The sequence below is a fragment of the Heterodontus francisci genome, chromosome 30 (assembly GCF_036365525.1).
Source record: "Heterodontus francisci isolate sHetFra1 chromosome 30, sHetFra1.hap1, whole genome shotgun sequence".
Lineage (NCBI taxonomy): Eukaryota > Metazoa > Chordata > Chondrichthyes > Heterodontiformes > Heterodontidae > Heterodontus > Heterodontus francisci.
In genome coordinates, this window is record NC_090400.1 from 47317747 (window position 1) to 47329439 (window position 11693).

Below are 11693 nucleotides of genomic sequence, written 5' to 3' on the forward strand. Positions count from 1 at the left end.
AATCGAGCATTGAAAAATAGTCTAATATGCATATTAAAACATTAAGTAGCAACCTCCATCTGCATTTAAGATGTTGTAACCATGGGATTACCACCTCCAAATTTCCGTCCACGTCACACACACCATCCTGCCTTGGATATATACTGCTGTTCCTTAATTGTCACTGGGTCAATATTCTTAAACTCCTTACCTAACACCATCTGATACCAAGTAACAGCTGAATGCATTGAATACAGCAAAGATTATGGGCCTTGACAATATCTGTCTGTAGTGCTGAAGATCTGAGTTCTAGAGCTAGCTGCACCTGTAGCCAAGCTGTCCAGTACAGTTATAACAATGGCATCTACCCGACAAAGTGAACAAAGCCCGCCTGATTGACACCCCATCCACCACCTTAAACACTCTCCCCCCCCCACCTGTCTGCACTGTGGCAGCAGTGTGTACCATCTTCAAGATGCACTGCAGCAAACTGCCAAGGCTGCTTTGACAGCACCTTGCAAACTCTATCACCTAGAAGAATAAGGGCAGCCAGCACATGGGGGAGGGGGGGTGGGGGGGGGAGCTTGCAGGTGGTATTGTTCCTAAGTCATACACCAACAGATAGAGAAACAAATCTGAAGGGAAATCAGAGGTGTGCATGAACTATAGGCCAGAATTTTACGCCCTCCCAAAGAGTGGGGGGGAGCGTAAAATGGAGTGGGAGGCTCGGGGGGCCCTTACCCACCCGCTCCCGCCTCCACCGCCATTTTACACATAGAAACATAGAAAATAGGAGCAGGAGTAGGCCATTTGGCCCTTCGAGTGTGCTCCACCATTCATTATAATCATAGCTGATCATCCAACTCAGTAACCTGTTCCTGCTTTCGCCCCATATCCTTTGATCCCTTTAAATCCAAGAGCTATATCTAACTCCTTGAAAACATATAATGTTTTGGCCTCAACTGCTTTCTGTGGTAGCGAATTCCACAGGTTTACCACTCTCTGGGTGAAGAAATTTCTCCTCATCTCAGTCCTGAATGGTTTACCCCATATCCTTAGACTATGACCCCTGGTTCAAGATTCCCCCACCATCGGGAACATCCCTCCTGCATCTACCCTGTCAAGTCCTGTTAGACTTTTATAGGTTTCTATGAGATTCCCCCCTCAATCTTCTGAACTCCAGCCAATATAATCCTAACCGACTCAATCTCTCCTCATATGTCAGTCCCGCCATACACTGGGCAGTAGTAGTGAACACCGGCTGGCCGGCCCGCCCCAGGCCAATCAAGACCCTGAAATGGCCAGTTAACCGCCACAATAGGGTCTCCGTCCACTGCCACGGGGATTTTACCCTTGGCAGGTCGGGTGGCCCAGGCCTGAGAAAAGCTGCCTGACAAAAGCCTGGGGGATGCTGTGCCAGAAATAGGGCCACCCCCAAAGCTCAGTACGCCCCTGCCCCCGTCCGCCCAGTTGAACCTCCTTGCCTCACTGGGGCCCGACCGTTCATCCCCAGGGTTGCCCCAAAAACTCACCTACTCATGGCCATCTTTCCTCTTCAGTCGGGTTACAGTCTCAGCAATGGCCACCACTCCCAGTGGCGCTGCTAGGACTAAGAGCTGCCAGCCCGCTGATTGGCCAGCAGCTTGATTAAGCCGGACTTCCTGCCTCAATGAGGTGGAAGTCCCGCCTAAGCCCAATTAAGGGCCTGGGGACTGTAAAATCTGGACTGGATCCCCAGGCCTGGCAGGGGCTGGATCGCCACCGACTTTTCGGTCGGTGGATGGCTCCCGACTGCCAAGGGAGAAATTCCGGCCATAGAGTGGTGATATTGGGAACTTTAATTACCTAAATATCAATTGGTATAATTTTATAGTAAAGGGAAATGAGGGGAAGGAATTTCTGGATTCTGTTCAGGAAAATCTCCTTGATCAGTATGTTCACGGCCCAACTAGAAAGGAGGCATTGCTGGGAAATGAGGTGGGCCAAGTGGAACAACTGTCTGTGGGGGAGCACGCGTAAGAGTGACGATCGTATCCTAAGGTTTACACTTGTAATGCAGAAAATCAAGGAATGACGTAAGATAGAATGGCTAGATTGGAAGAGGGTTAATTTCAATGCGATAAGAAAGTATCTAGTCAGAATAAAACGGAACCAAAAAACTGTAACAGAACAATGGATTATCTTTTAAGGAAGAGATGCTTCAGGTACAGGCTCGGTAGGAGTGAGGAGGTACTGGAAAGGCTGGCTATGCTTAGGGTAGATAAGTCACTTAGTGCAGATGGCTTGCATCCCAGGCTGCTAAAGGAAGTGGGGGTGGAGATAGCAGAAGGGCTTGCCATGTATTTCCAATATTCCCTCGATACAGGGAGATGCCAGAGAATTGGATGGAGAGTGGCAAATGTGACTACCTTATTCAAGAAAGGGTGCAAGGACAGTCCTGGCAGCTACAGGCCAGTTAGTTTAACATCAGTGGTGGGTAAGGTTTTAGAAACAATAATCAGGGGAAAAAATCGACAGGCATTTGGAGAGGTTTGAGTTAATTCAGGATAGCCGACACAGATTTGTAAAAGGCAGATCATGCTTGACTAATTGAACTTTTTGAAGTAACAGAGAAGGTTCATGACGGGAATGTGATGGATGTTGTCTATATGGATTTTAAGAAAGCATTTGATAACTAGCTTTTTATGTGGTGCTTCAATAAAATTGAGGCTCATGAAATAGGAGGGTCAGTGACCAATTGGATAAAACAATTGCTACAACACTGGCATCTACCCTGCAATGTGGAAAATTGTCCAGGTATGTCTTGTACACCAAAAGCAGGACAAGTCCAACCCGGCCAACTACCACCCCATCAGCCTACTCTCAATCATCAGTAAAGTGATGGAAGGTGTCATCAACAGTGCCATTAAGCGGCACTTGCTTAGCAATAACCTGCTCAGTGACGCTCAGTTTGGGTTCCGCCAGGGCCACTCAGCTCCTGACCTCATTACAGCCTTGGTCGAAACATGGACAAAAGAGCTGAACAACAGAGGTGAGGTGAGAGTGACTGCCCTTGACATCAAGGCAGCATTTGACCGAGTGTGGCATCAAGGAGCCCTAGCAAAACTGAGGTCAATGGGAATTGGGGAAAACCCTCCGCTGGCTTGAGTCATACCTAGCACAAAGGAAGATGGTTGTGGTTGTTGGAGGTCAATCTTCTGAGCTCCAGGACATCACTGCAGGAGTTCCTCAGGGTAGTGTCCTAGGCCCAACCATCTTCAGTTGCTTCATCAATGATCTTCCTTCAATCATAAGGTCAGAAGTGGGGATGTTCGCTGATGATTGCACAATGTTCAGCACCATTCGTGACTCCTCAGATACTGAAGCAGTCAGTGTAGAAATGCAGCAAGACCTGGACAATATCCAGGCTTGGGCTGATAAGTGGCAAGTAACATTCGCGCCACACAAGTGCCAGGCAATGACCATCTCCAACAACAGAGAATCTAACCATCTCCTCTTGACATTCAACGGCATTACCACTGCTGAATCCCCCACTATCAACATCCAAGGGGCTACCATTGACCAGAAACTGAACTGGATTAGCCATATCAATACCATGGCTACAAGAGCAGGTCAGAGGCTAGGAATCCTGAGGCAAGTAACTCACCTCCTGACTCCCCAAAGCCTGTCCACCATCTACAAGGCACAAGTCAGGAGTGTGATGGAATATTCTCCACTTGTTTGGATGGGTGCAGCTCCAACGACACTCAAGAAGCTCGACATCATCCAGGACAAAGCAGCCCGCTTGATTGCCGCCCCATCTACAAACATTCACTCCCTCCACCACCGACGCACAGTGGCAGCAGTGTGTGCCATCTACAAGATGCACTGCAGCAATGCACCAAAGCTCCTTAGACAGCACCTTTCAAACATCTACCAACTAGAAGGACAAGGGCAGCAAATACATGGGAACACCACCACCTGCAAGTTTCTCTCCAAGTCACACACCATTCTGACTTGGAACTATATCGCCGTTCCTTCACTGTCGCTGGGTCAAAATCCTGGAACTCCCTTCCTAACAGCACTGTGGGAGTACCTACCCCACATGGACTGCAGCGGTTCAAGAAGGCAGCTCACCACCACCTTCTCAAGGGTAATTAGGGATGGGCAATAAATACTGGCCTGGCCAGCGACGCCCACATCCCATGAATGAATTTTTAAAAAATGGCTCCAGGACAGAAAATAGGGAGTCGTGGTAAATGGTTGTTTTTCATACTGGAGGATGGTAGACAGTGGTGTTTCCTAAGGGTCAGTGCTAGGACCACTGCTTTTTTTACTATATATAGATGACTTGAATCTTGGAGTACAGAGTAGAATTTAGAAATGTGCCAATGATACCAAACTTGGAGGGGTGGCAAACGGTGAGGATGATATGAATCGCCCACAACAGGACATCGATAGGCCAGCAGAATGGGCATACAAGTGGCAGATGGAATTTAATTACAGACAAGTGTGAGGTGATGCATTTTGGTAGAAGGGATAGGGTGAGGCAATATACTTAATGGTGCAGTTCTAAAGAGTGTACAGGAACAGAGGAATCTTGGGGGTGCAGGTGCATTGATCTTAGAACGTGGCAGGACATATTGAGAGAGTGGTTAGCAAAGCATATGGGATCTTGGGATTCATAAATAGAGGCATAGAGTACAAAAGCAGGGAAGTTAAGCTGAAGCTTGACGAAGCTGTGGTTAGGCCCCAACTAGAGTATTGCGTCCAGTTCTGGTCACCACACTTTAGGAAAGATGAGGGTCCTTGAGAGGGTGCAGAGGAGATTTACCAGAATGGTTTCAGGGATGGGGGATTTTAGTTACAAGGGTAGGTTGGAAAAGCTGGTCATGTTCTCCCTGGAGCAAAGGAGATTTCGGGGAAATTTGATAGAGGTGTACAAGATTATGACAGGCTTAGATAAGTTGGCCAGGGAAAAACTGTTCCCATTAACTGATGGTACAAGGACTAGGGGACATTGATTGAAGGTTTTGAGGAAGAGATGCAGGGGGAATGTGAGGAAGAACATTTTTACATAGTGAGTGGTAATGACCTGGAACTTGTGTATGAGGGTGGTGAAAGTGGAGACAATCAATGATTTCAGAAGAAAATTGGTTGGGCACTTGAAGGAAAATTGCAGGGCTATAGGGATCAAGCTGGGGAGTGAGACTGACTGGATTGCTGCACAGAATTCCGGCATGGACTCTGTGGCCTGATTGGCTGCCTTCTATGCTATAAATGATTCTATGACCATCCTGACTTGGAAATGCATTGCCATTCCTACATCACTGGGGTAAAATCCTGGAACTCCCTCCCTAAAAGCATTGTGTGTGTACCTACACCATATGGACTGCAGTTGTTTAAGAAGGTGGTTCACCACCATCTTCTCCAGGGCAATAACTGCTAGTGACGCCACATCCCATGAACAAATTTAAAAAGACACATTTGTGCTGAAAGCAAGAGCTTTTAGATTAAAACTTGCATTTAAGGGCTACACTTGATAAATTTACAGCAATCCATAGCGCTAAACAACACTGAATCTACACCAAGCATTCCTAGGAAAGACAAGGAAGAAGAAAGTATGGGAATGGCAATCTGCCAGAAGTGCCATCAGAGCATCTGTTTTGACGTCGTGGTGACAGATCTACTGTGCTGTTCAAATGAGATGTTCAATCGAGGCCCCGTCGGCACTCTTGGGTAGATGTAAATGATCCCATGGAACTATTTTGAAGAAGAGCGGTGCATTACCCTCAGTGTCCTGGTTAACGTTTATCCTGAAACCAACATTAATAAAACAGATTATCTAGCTATTATCACATTGCTGTTAGTGGGAGCTTGCTGTGCACAAATTGAATGCCACATTAACACACAGTGACTATGCTTGAAAAGCACTTAGGCAAATACTGCAGATGTTGAACATCTGAATTACAAACAAAATTTTGGAAATATTCTGCCGGTCAGGCAGCATCTTTCACATCTGTGACAGTCATTGGGGTGGAACATTAACTCTTGTTTCTCTCTCCACAGATGCTGCCAGACCCGTCAAGTACTTCCAGCAGTTTCTGTTCATTCTTCAAAAAGTATTTTATTGGCTGTAAAGCACTTTGGGACATCCTGAGGTCATGAAAGGCACAATATAAATGCTAATCTTTTTACCTTACAGGGAGAAGCTTGGTACGATATAAAGTGAAAAGAGAATTCCTACCATTGTTCTACTTTGCCATGAAAATCTCAGAAATTTGTAGGAGAGTTGTTTTTTTTCTGCTTAACTTGTAACCTGATCTTGTTAATCTTATGGCTGGTTCAGACAGTGTGTTCCTCACAAACATCTACTTAACCTTTCAAATTTCAGAGGGGGAGGAAAATATGGTTTTCCAAAGGAATACAGCCAGAACCCACACAATGCCTATGAACTGAAAAAGGAATTACTCTGTTTAATTTGGTTCTGGCAGAAAACATTCACCTTCGAGCTACGTTTATCCCAGCAGTCAAGGGCAATTTCAGGATTAAGGCTCAGCAATAGAATATAGTGCAAATTTAAAAATGGATTAACATGAGACATTCCAAGTGAATTAGTTGTGTTGAAAAGTGAAATATAAAATCTAAATTCTGTAAGGCCCTTTTTGTTTTCCCACCACTGAATTTCCTGTGAAGCACGTTGGGGTGTTTTATTACATTAAAGGTGTTACATAAATATAAGTTGTTGTTGAATCCAGCCCAGTGATAGAACCATAGAAAAATTACGGCACAGAAGGAGGCCATTCAGCCCATCATGTCTGCGCCGGCCGGAAAATCTAGCCGCCCAATCTAATCCCACCTTCCAGCACCTGGTCTATAGCCTTGCAGGTTACAGCACTTCAGGTGCATGTCCAGGTACCTTTCAAATGAGTTGAGGGTTCCTGCCTCCACCACCGTTCCTGGCAGTGAATTCCAGACACCCACCACCCTCGGTGAAAAAGTTTTTCCTCGTGTCCCCTCTAATCCTTCTACTAATCACCTTAAATGTGTGCCCCCTAGTAATTGACCTCTCCACTAGGGGAAATAGGTCCCTCCTGTCTACTCTATCCAGGCCATGAAAATTTATATATATCGATATGGGCACAGAAGATCTTTTTTTCCTGCTTTGTTCATGCTGGGTTGAATCTGTAATAGACTCTCCCAATGGGATCTCTGTAAATTGAGTTCTGCTGGGCTAAATTTTTGTTCTTGGGGCTGTGAGCGGGTTTGTGACTGTAACCTAACCAGGCTGCCTGAAGTCCTCAGTTATCTGCTGAGTGTTTCTCTCCAGTGCTACCTAGTTTGGTGAAACGCTGTCCGCTTGCATCAATCTTCAGCATTGTGGCTGGGTGCAGTGTAAAGTAGAAAGATCCATCTTCTAGGGCTACTCACCCTCATCGTTGAAAACACAAAAACCCTTCCACTGATATGAGGAGCTTTGAGTAATGGGATGTGTTATGTTAGTGAACAGCTGGGAACCACTGTAAGCCTTTACTTCATCCCAGTGAGCCATTGGGATCACCGAGCTATTCAGTGTAAGATTTAGCACTAGAACAGCTGTATGCACCTCCCTTTTCCCTCTTTCCCCCCCTCCCCCTGCTCCAAAATGAAAATTCCATCATTACTAGTATGATTCCTATATTGGAGTAGTAAAACAGAAATTTTATCTGACTCCAGAGTGTGCTTTTGCTGCTATGTCTCTGAGCAACAAAGGAGGTCATTATGGCCTTGAAAGAAGTGCTGGCATTACTGGAGCTGTCAGACTTACTCTTAAAGCAAGCCTGGTACTGGTATACACATCATTAAACAACTGTGAAGAGTCATATTTCTGGCGACCTACTTTCTGCTAAACTGTCACTTAAACTGCTCCAACTTTGCTACGGTTTAATATTGTTGACAACTTGTCTGACGACACCCAGATCCTAGGCTGAAGACTGCAGGGAATTCTAGTGCAGTAGGAGGTGTGTTGTCCTAGAAGGTGTACAGGGAAACAGAAGTTGTGAATGACTTGGGTTACACCTGAGTGGAAACATCAAACGTGATCGCTGATGAAAATATGAAGTATTCATTTCAGCAGTTGTCACCTACTACCTTGTTCAGCATCCCAGATGCTCTTTTTTTGCATTCACATTTTTGTCAATAACAATAAGAATGTATATATTTCTTGAGGTGTTCAGTGTTCACCAATACCAAAATGCGAACAACAGAAAAATAGATTACAAATTCAAATAGAAGAGATTTTAATATATGTTTAGTTTAGTTTAGAGATACAGCACTGAAACAGGCCCTTCGGCCCACCGAGTCTGTGCTGACCATCAACCACCCATTTATACTAATCCTACACTGATCCCATATTCCTACCATATTCCCACCTGTCCCTATATTTCCCCTACCACCTGCCTATACTAGGGGCAATTTATAATGGCCAATTAACCTATCAACCTGCAAGTCTTTGGCATGTAGGAGGAAACCGGAGCACCCGGAGGAAACCCACGCAGACACAGGGAGAACTTGCAAACTCCACACAGGCAGTACCCAGAATTGAACCCGGGTCGCTGGAGCTGTGAGGCTGCAGTGCTAACCACTGCGCCGCCCCAAAAGACAAATGCAATTAAAATCTATCCAACTGAACTCATTGGAAATTAAATCCCCTTCTCCCCTCCCACCAACCCCTACAGTTTCAGTAAACAAAATTCTAACTGGGATAAGTTTTGTCAGTTCTCCGACATGGAGAATCCTGTGATAGGATTCCACCAAAAGAGAAAGGCCAGACCAATCAATCTAACCCCTCAGTAGTCATACATGCCTCATGTCCAGCTTATGCTCTTGAGTCCCTTTCCTGTGGTTGATATTTTGTCTTCTAATTAAACAGGGTGCTATTCACACTGTGTTATTCATAGGGTGGGGTTAAACTCCTTTAAGGACCACATGAAGAGAAGGTCTTGCAAGGCTAAGCTTCTGAAAAACTGATTGTGGGACAGAAGTGGACAGGTGCCTTTCACTTTAATTTTCTGCCATTGGTTTAGAGTATTGAGCTGGCAGCACCTACAATGTGGGTTTTGTTTATTCCGAATTCTTTAACTTCACTGTCTAGTGGTGAATGGGAGACAAATCTTATTTTTTTCCCCCCTCTGCCCAGAATTCAGATCCTATTTGTCAAAATAAACAAAGTTGCAGTTAGTCCCCCAACAGATTGGTGCCAATCCTGGAAAAGCATCTGGTCTGCAGTGTCCGTCTCTCCAGGCTGAAGAGATCCATTGAAGAAATATTGTGTGGAAAAATAAATAAAACTCATGAGGACTAGGCTGGGAAAACACTATAGATAATTTTCTGTGTACGATAATGAGGTGTTCTGGCCTGTCAGGCGAGCGCCACACTAATTGCCTGGCTTCCCAGATGAAAGCAATTATCATTCTGTTCTCCCAGATGGATAAACATGATTGTTGCTGCCCTCCTTTGGTGCCTTCTTCCATTCCCTTTAATTTAAGAGTCATTTGGTTTAGGTTGTGTAACAGCAAATAGCTATCTCTTTCAAATGTTTCCCTGCAGAGTAGCTCTTTATTACCATCGGCAATTATAAATCAAAAAGAAAACTCTCACGCAAATATTTCTTAAAATGTTGGTATGATAATTAAAAAGTAATGGTTGAGATTTGAACTCATCATAGTGTTTAGTGCATGTACTATTGTCTTGATTGAAGGTAAATTCAACTTCTAGAATGAGCTGTGGCATCCCTATGGCATTTGAAGCCCCGTATCCAGTCTGTCACCAAGATTGCCGCCTTCCACCTTCCCCCCCCCCACCTCCGGTGATATCGTCTGATTACACACACATCTCATTTCCACCGTTGCAGCACTCCTAATCCATGCCTTCATACAACCTCGGGGATTGATTTCTCAAATGCTTATTTCTTTGCCCTCCACACTTCACAGTCTTCAGCTAGTCTGGGGGATAGGGAGGGCAAGACCCCACGTACAAAGTCCCACACACCCATCCGCCCTATCCCAACCAAGCTCCAGTGACTCTCTATGCCCTAGCAAATCGATTTAAGGAATCCGCATCCTCAAACGCTTAACATCTTTGCCCTTTCCCTTCTGGAGAAACCTCTCGAACTCTACGACCCAGCCCATGCCCGTGATGGTGTGCATTAGAGGGTTATTGAACCATGGTGAGTGCGAGAGGCAGATTGGCGCTGTTTTCACCAAATGGGCCGGTGTGCAGATACCGACAGCTTCCAGCCACTGGAGAGCAATCAGGAGTGAGAACACTGGCTGTTTTTTTTACCCCCTCCCCTTTTTCCCCTTGCCCTAGTCCAGGAGAATTATGTTGGCATTCCAGCTTCTGCCCTGCAGTGGAGCTAAGCCAATTCTGTAACTGGCTAATCTCTAGATTTTCCCTCTGTACATGATGCGATACAATCAAAAGTTGAGGTAAAGTGAAACTCATTAGATAAGAGGTGGCGGTTACTATCATTCTCAAACAATTGGAATCCTTCTGCCATAATCAACAAACCTTGCACATATATAACACCCCTGACGTGGGAAAACATCCCAAGGTGCTTAATTATAATCATAATCTAATAGTGAACAATTTAGTCAAATCAGATGAAGGATACCTACAACATTTGTAAAAACATTTTAAATCAATAAATCAATCACGGTAAACATACAAATCTGATTTTACAATGCAATAATCTCTTCGTTGAATAATGAGGAATATGGAAGCTTACAGTTAAAAGGACCGATGCTTATTTACAAAGTATGCCTGTAAGTTTGTGTCTGGAAAGTGGCCAGGTTATGTGGAAGAAGGAAATGTGGGAGGTCTCCCAGTGACACGATATGGACATGTGGAGGTTTCACAGTGTGTTTGTAACATCCTCTGTGTAAGCAGAGGTTTGTGTTGTGTTTGCTTAAATAATTAGAAGCTATTGATGATGGAATCAGCAGCCAAATGTTGCCAGTAATAGGGGGTGTGAGTGAGAGCAATATAGATTACTGCCCAACATTCTACACACAGCGGGTTCAAGAGGAGGTGCACCGGTCCTTGACTGGGGATGAGATCACAGCATATAGTAGGTAAGTGTCTTTATAGATAACACGTGGCCCATGTGATCTCCTGGACTGGTTTTGATCACATGAGGGGGTCAAAAAGGAATTTTCCAGAGTATCTTTTTCTTTCAATGGCCCTGGGTTTTTTTGCCTCTCCCAGGAGATTACATGGCTGGGGGGAGGTTTAGGGGTGGGTGGGGGGTTGGGAGGAAGGGTGTGTTTAGTCATGATGCTGCACCTGTCATGGTGTGGGGCAGGCTTGTTGAACTAGCCGGTCCTTTCCTGCCTGCCAATTTCTTCTGTTTGTAATCAATTTCCCAGTTGCACTCTGGAAAGATATGTGGTGAGGTGCTCCCTCCACGCAATGTGAATGATGGAAAATCAGGGGTATGATTTCAATTCACTCACCACTGACAGACACCTCCAATGAACTACCTCTTGAATGGGACTGTTACAAGCCCAAAGAAGGTCAACTCCCTCCCCCTCTCATATGTCAACTTGGTTCAGTGCTCGCATTCTCTAATCTGAATCAGAAGGTCATGAACGTGAGCTCCATTTCAGGATTTGGGCATGTGGTGTAGGTGGAAATTTAACTGCAGCACTGAGGGAGTGCTGCATTGACTAGGATGCCATCTTTTGGAGGAAATA